The 7,066-nt window shown below is 35.4% G+C and overlaps 1 long non-coding RNA gene across 1 annotated transcript; it reads left to right on the top strand.

Moving 5' to 3' along the window:
• The first annotated feature begins 5,944 nt into the window (after positions 1-5,944).
• LOC141393328 (uncharacterized) lies at positions 5,945-6,849 on the top strand. The gene is made up of 3 exons (XR_012410070.1): positions 5,945-6,176; positions 6,231-6,670; positions 6,726-6,849. It is a non-coding gene; the product is annotated as an uncharacterized lncRNA (long non-coding RNA).
• The last annotated feature ends 217 nt before the right edge of the window (positions 6,850-7,066 follow it).

Below are 7,066 nucleotides of genomic sequence, written 5' to 3'. Positions count from 1 at the left end.
ATACCATCCTTATCCACAAGGCTGATGGTTTAAAAATCCTCTAAAGCATTTGGTATACACCATGCGCTAAAATTCTTCTAAAATATTTTTTCTCTTCGTGGCACAACAACACCAAATAATTAAATTTTTTTCTCAGCACAATAATAATCCCCGATTTAGTTCCCCCTAAATTATGATATTCATTACTCTCTTTGTGTTTACATTGTAAATTTGCTAGAAAGAGAAACCAAAAGAAAGTTTTGCAACAACAAAAGATTATTTCACACAAAAATTCTTGACAAATTATTTACCACATTAACCATCATTACAACCATGAATTGCCATTAAAATCTTACAGAAAATTTTCTACATAATAAATTTTCCTATTTCTATAAAATTTATTAAGGATAAAGTTTTATGGTAGGCAGTTCGGTTGGCAAAGACAAACAACAGCAACAGCGAGTTGAGTGGAGTATCTGAAGCAGCATAAGGACTACTCATTAAATAAAATTAAATCCGGTCGGAAACCATTTAGGCTATTTAACCAAAAGTAGCTATTAACTTTTAAGATCGTAAAAGTTCAATAAATCGAGGCGACTTGGAATGGGTTCGTGTTAATTGCTACTTCTAACTCAAAATAATACTGATTGAAAGCAACTTATCTACTACCAGCATCTGCTAGACGGAAGCACCTAAATTGTTAAGGAAGCCAAATATTTAATATATCGAATTAAATTGTTGTTGTTGATGGTGGTGAATGAAAGTTTTGAAAGCATCTTGTGTAGAATAATGAGTGAGCGATGAATAAAGAAGAATGACTGTGGGTGTTCTATACTGTGGGTTGTGTAGTTTCAAAAATAATTTCCAGAATTTCAAAGAAGTTCTGTTAGGTATGCTAAACAATTATAAGATGGTCTTCTTTCATGGGAAAACATTGAAATGAAAAAAAATGATATGTACCTTAATTAATTAAACTAAAAGCAGACTGAACGAATTAAAAATTCTGAGTGATTTTACAGATAACGTAGGCTTTGGCATATACCAAACATAAGTCCTGAAAAACTCACTAAAGTACAGAATTTGTTCTGAGCCAATTTCGTATCAAGTAAAAACGTCACTTGGAAGGACGGTCTTAATATCGCTTAATTGAAGTACGTTAACAATGATATCTTAGATTACAAAGTGTAAGTGCAAGGAAGCCACCTAATGCTCATTATAAACCTCTCGGGTTTACCGACACAGGATTGTTCCGATGCCAACTCAGAATGGAGAAGTCTATTTTAAATGTGTTAAGAAGACAAAAATTAAACTTGAACCTTGAATGAAGTTTAGGAACCCAATAAAAGACAATATAAGAGGATATTTAGAGAACTACGGATGGCCAATAAACATACATTTTTAAGGGTTTTCGGTGGGGCCAAATAAGACAATCAATGTGGATTTTTAAAGGCTTTAGGGGGGGATCCTTGGAGGAATTCTTCTTCTTCTCCTTCTTTATTTACTCATCCGTTATCAGGATATAATTGATCGCAGAATTCATATTTTATTTGTTATTTATCGTCTTTTAGTTATTATCTTATTGTATAATGGTTGTCAGCTCTCTGTGTCTTGCAGCATTCAGCAGATCAGTTTCGTTGATATAACCTATACAGTCCATGATGTTTTTAAGCCAGGATGTTTCTTTCCTTCTTCTAGCTAGTCTTCCTTAAATTTTTCCCTTCAGAATTGCTTGTAAAATTATGTATTTGTTGTTCCTTAATACATGTCCCAGATACGCTATTCTGAGCCTTTTTATAGTTGTTATTAATTGCCGGCTTATATTCATCCTTCTTAGTACTTCATCATTAAAAATGTTCGCAGTCCATGGTATTTTCAGTACTCGCCGGTAAATCCATATTTCAAAGGATTCCAACGTTCTTTCATCAGAGGATTTCAGCGTCCAAACTTCTGTTCCATATAACACCACCAACCAAACATAGCATTTTATAAAACGTATTTTTGTTGTTATGTTTATGTCATGACTTTTAAGTGTTTACTATATTTACAGAAAGCATCTCGCGCCATCTCTATCCGACTTTTTATTTTTTTCAAGGGATCCCGTTGGTCGTTTATTAACATCCCAAGATATTTAAAGGTTCTCACTCTTTCCATTTCTGTACCTTGTACTTTTAAGCTTACCTCAGCATGGGGATTTTTTGTGATAATGATCATGAACTTCGTCTTCTTCATGTTGATTTTAAGACCTTGGAGGACAACAAACCTTAATTTTTTAGAGTTTTGAAGGACACATATAGGGTAGAAAACATGAATTTGTTATAAGTTTGTTTTTTATTTCAAAAATTCATGTAACACCGCGAAATATTTGTCGTAGATCCCACATGTGGTATACTAAAATTCATATCTCGACTAGATAAAGCGATTTTGAGAGAGATTTTCCAGGCCGCTATTATTGACCAAATGTCACAACCTTTTGTATATAGTTTTTGGTGATAATCGCAAAATATTAAGGGATTGAATTGGAATAAAAACCGAAGTTACGAAGGCCTGCGAGTATGGTCTAGGTCGCGAAAAGAAAAAAGGGAAGAATACATATTAGGTAAGTCATGGCCATTGATTAATAACAGAGCTTTATTAAAAAATGAAATAAACTCCCTGAGAAATCCAGAAGAAAGAAGAGGGAAACAAGCTGAATATCGCCAACTTGATAAAGAACTAAAACAGTAAATACGGGACGACAAGAAGGTAAGTATGTCCAAAATGATTTTGGATGCAGAGAGCGCTGCTGCAGTGGGGAACATGAAGGGCCTTTTTAAAATTGCAAGCAAAAACCCAGGCTCACAAATAAAACAGACGCATCCGGTGAAAAGCATAAAAGGGAACTAAAGAGATGGAAACAACAATTTATGGGAGTACTAAATGTGTACAGAGAAGATACCGTAGTAACCAACAACGACACTACACCAGTCCTTCCCATCGAAACCCAACCGCCGTCGAAAGAAGAAATTGTTGATGTCATTAAATCTGTAAAAAATAGAAAATCTGCGGAAAATTTTAAAATGTGACCCCGTATTCTTCGGAAACATTCTACATCCACTTTTTCAACAGGATATAATTATTAAAATCCCAAAGAGAGGTGAGTTCACAAACTGCAATCACTGTGTATAATAAAGAAAGTTTTTATGAAAATACTGCTGGAGCGAATCGTCAAACAAGTTGACAACCTGCGACCAGAACACGCTGGATTTAGAAGCGGACACTCGATCAAATCAACACCCTACGGATCATTACATTATTTTTGTCGATTATGAGAAGGCTTTTGATTTCATACATCGAGAATGCATTTGGGCAGAACTAAAAAACCTGGTGATGCCACAAAAAATAATTTCGATTATACGCAGCAGCTACGAAAATTTAATACAATCTCCGAAATCCGAATTGGCAAGCCCTCGGATCATTTACACAATTGCGGAATTTAGACGAAAATTAACATTTTTAAGGCTTGTGTTCTCTCTGTGTTATTATATGGCCGCAAAACATGGTTTGTGACAGAGGACATACAGAGGAAACTGCATGTGTTTGTTAACAGGTTTGTAGAATTTTACGTATTTTTTGGCCAAACAGAATATCTAACGAACATCTGTGGAGGAAAGCAAATATGGTTGACATAAATATCGAAATCCGTAGAAGAAAATTTGGCTGGATTAGCCACACACTGCGATAAACACCAGAAGAAGTATGCAGCCGTGCATAAGTCTACAACCTTCAAGGAAGCCGAATAAGAGGTAGACCGAAAACCACATGGAGAAGGTCACCGATATCAGAAATTAACTCTATGTCCCACAGTCTTGGAAGATCCTATAATAACATTGCAGAACATAGTGAAGTAGCTACAAACCGCCAGAGATGAAGACAATTTATAGACAATCTATGCCCAGTATAGAGGCAGCTCGTAATCAGAAGACGACGAGCAAGGCGTTATATACATATATTATGTAGCGGCTCTGTAGTTCGCAAAAATAGTCTTTACAACAATGAAGAAGCTTGCAATTTACCACGACGATCAGATAATATTTAGAGAGTTAAATGGGGCAATACTTTTGTGTGAAATTTGTTAAAATTGTTAACACAATGACTGTAATTTTATTTCTGGAAGATACATTTTACCCACCGAAGTTATATTAGGAAGATGAACTCTCGAACTTTTCATTGATGTCCATTATGTTGATTGTGGGATCGCACAATTTTAATTATGTGTAATGTAACCATAATCACGCAAGTGATCGCAGTTATATTTCAATACTGACAAAATATTGCACGAGGTAAGAGTTTTTGGTCAAGGAAGATCCAAATAATTTTAGATAATGATCGGATTGTTTTTAGCTGGTGAAATTGGCCATAATTTAATTTTTGATACATATTTTAAATTCTGTGAGACATATTCCGGCAAATTAGTGTTTCCTTTAGTGTTTTGGTTTGCCACCGTGGTGCAATGGTATGCACACCCGCCTTGCACGCTGAAAGTCGTGGGTTCGATTTCCCGCCCAGGCAACATTAACTTTTTCAACGATTGCAAAATACCCATCACTGATGTTGGCGATATTCCTGAGTTTTTCAGGCATGTGGTGTCTTAAGACACGCCGTTCGGACTAGTCTATAAACAGTAGGTCCCATATCATTGAGCTAATATGAATAGGAGTGCACACATTAATATGAGAGAAATCTTCCTTGTCCCGTATATATCACAAATAGTGTCAATTATTTCATATTCCATTTCAAAAAAAAGTTAAATTTTTTTCGCGCTTCTTTAAAGATTTTTGGTACATAGGTTAAGAAAAAAAATCCCCAGTTCGAATTTGCCCGCGAGCCAATTTTTGGTTGTGGCGGACAAAAGTTATGGCTATATTTTTCGTCTTTTAAGAAAAAATATTATAAAAACAATAATTATTCTAATCAAGATAATTGTTACTAAAAGTTCTCTCGAAGTGACTTCAGCGAGTAGATTGCATAATAAATGTAAAATGTTACTCAGTATTCGCGGAATTTACATAAAACTGGGTGCCACCGTGGTGCAATGATATGCACGCCCGCCTTGCACGCAGAAGGTCGGTGGTTTGATTCCCCGGCCAGGCAACATCAAGCATTTTTTCAACGGTGGCAAAATACCCCTCAGTAATGTTGGCGACATTTCCTGAGTATTTCAGCCTTTAAAAACTTCTCCACAAGTGGTGTCTTATGACACGCCGTTCGGACTCGGCGATAAACAGTAGGTCCCATGTCATTGAGCTAAATATGAATCGGGGTGCACTCATTGATATGAGAGAAGTCTCCCTTGTCCCGTATGGGATGTTGTGGAACAATGTTTTTTTTTATACATTATAGAATTTAAGTCAACCTTTTTTCAAATAAAAACTCATTTAGCGGTCATAAAATTACATAACAATTTTTTGTGGATTAAATATTATAGTTTCCATGTTACAGCCAAAATAAGCACAAATTTTCATCAAAATTTTTTTTTTTTTGTTTGAAAAAATAATTTCTCACATGCATTATGTAGTAGAAAATATTGGAAAAATCTATAGGGAACTTCCTTCATTTGGCTTAAATCTCCGAATAAAATATACAGATTTTGCTTTATAGACATTCATATTAGCTTTCCCATTGAGGAAGATAACTGGGTTGTTGAGGGTATTTTACAATGCTTTTGAAATGGAAATAGAGGTAAAATAACCCATTTTAATGTAAATGCATTTTAAAATACGTGTAAGTCGCGTAATTATCAAAATCATTTTGTTCGCATGTGATTTTCATGTACAGCAAGACTATCAGCCCAATCACGAATATCCGCAAGGAATTTCGTTCCCTCGGAAAATTTTTTCCGTGAGAGAGAATTCCTCAAATCCCGAATTCCGTAAGAATTAAAAAAAGGAATATGGCAACATTAAAAATCAGCTGTTTGACATTTTCGCCCTTTGTTTACCCTTTTTCTACATTTTTGTGTTTATTTACTTTTTGTGTGGTGAAAAGTTTTAATTAAATATTTAAAAACGCTAAAAGAAGAAAAACATGAACAGTATTGCTATGCGCATTTATATGGAAAATGTTGCTGACGATGAAGAGCATCAAAAAAAGTTGGAAAGGATTGCAGCAAGAAGGCAGATAAGGGATGCAACTAACCCACTTGAGCTACCAGCGTCGCTGTAAGTTGACAAAATATAAAAGTTGTTTCTTTCAGTAATTACATATTTTTCCAGATTCCGAAAATACTATCGAGTTAAGAAGCCGGCATTCCTTTACTTGTTGGAAGTGGTCTCCAAAAATACCCCACAAACGAAAAAACAGTTTGGAATTTCTCCAATAATAAAGCTTAGTGCCGCACTGCGTTTTTTTGCAGAAGGAGGATACCAAACAAGCGTTGTAAAAGACTGTGACGTCGGACTTGCCCAATCAACTCTAAGCAAGGTTCTTGGGGAAATGATAACGACACTTGAAACTCACTTGTGTACTAAGTGGATAAGAGTACCAAGAAATGTCGAGGAGAAAAAGGAAGATTGCTTTGGAGTTCTATAAGAAACACAAAATTCCTGGTGTTGTCGGGTGCATAAATGGAACCCACGTGCAAGTTATTGCACCAACCGACAACAAACATCTATTTTATAATAGAAAAGGAAAATTTAGCATGAATGTTTTGATTGTAAGTTGTTCTGTAATGCGTATGTTCGTGTATCGGTAACACTCTCTTCTTTCAGTATTGTGACCATGAATTGAAAATCCGATACGTTGACGCTTCGCACCCCGGGGCTTGTCACGATTCATTCGTGTGGAACTCGAGCGATCTTCGAAATTATTTCGAAGAGAGATACTTACATGGTGGCTTTTGGCTTCTAGGTAAGTGATACACCAAAATGAACAAAAATTCATAAATAATTTAGAAATTTGTTTTAAGGTTTTTTATCCTCTTGAGCCTTGGCTTTTAACTCCACATAAAATGCCAGAAATCGGTTCCCAAGAAATGACATTCAACAACGTCCACACAAAGTGCCTGAACATTGTTGAAAGAACTATTGGAGTGTTAAAGAATAGTTGGAGG

The sequence above is a fragment of the Musca autumnalis genome, unplaced genomic scaffold (genome assembly GCF_047663935.1).
Source record: "Musca autumnalis isolate F117 unplaced genomic scaffold, ASM4766393v1 scaffold_2, whole genome shotgun sequence".
Taxonomy (NCBI): Eukaryota; Metazoa; Arthropoda; class Insecta; order Diptera; family Muscidae; genus Musca; species Musca autumnalis.
The sequence above is the reverse complement of the archived record's forward strand: the minus strand, read 5'-3'. Positions and strand labels throughout refer to the sequence as shown.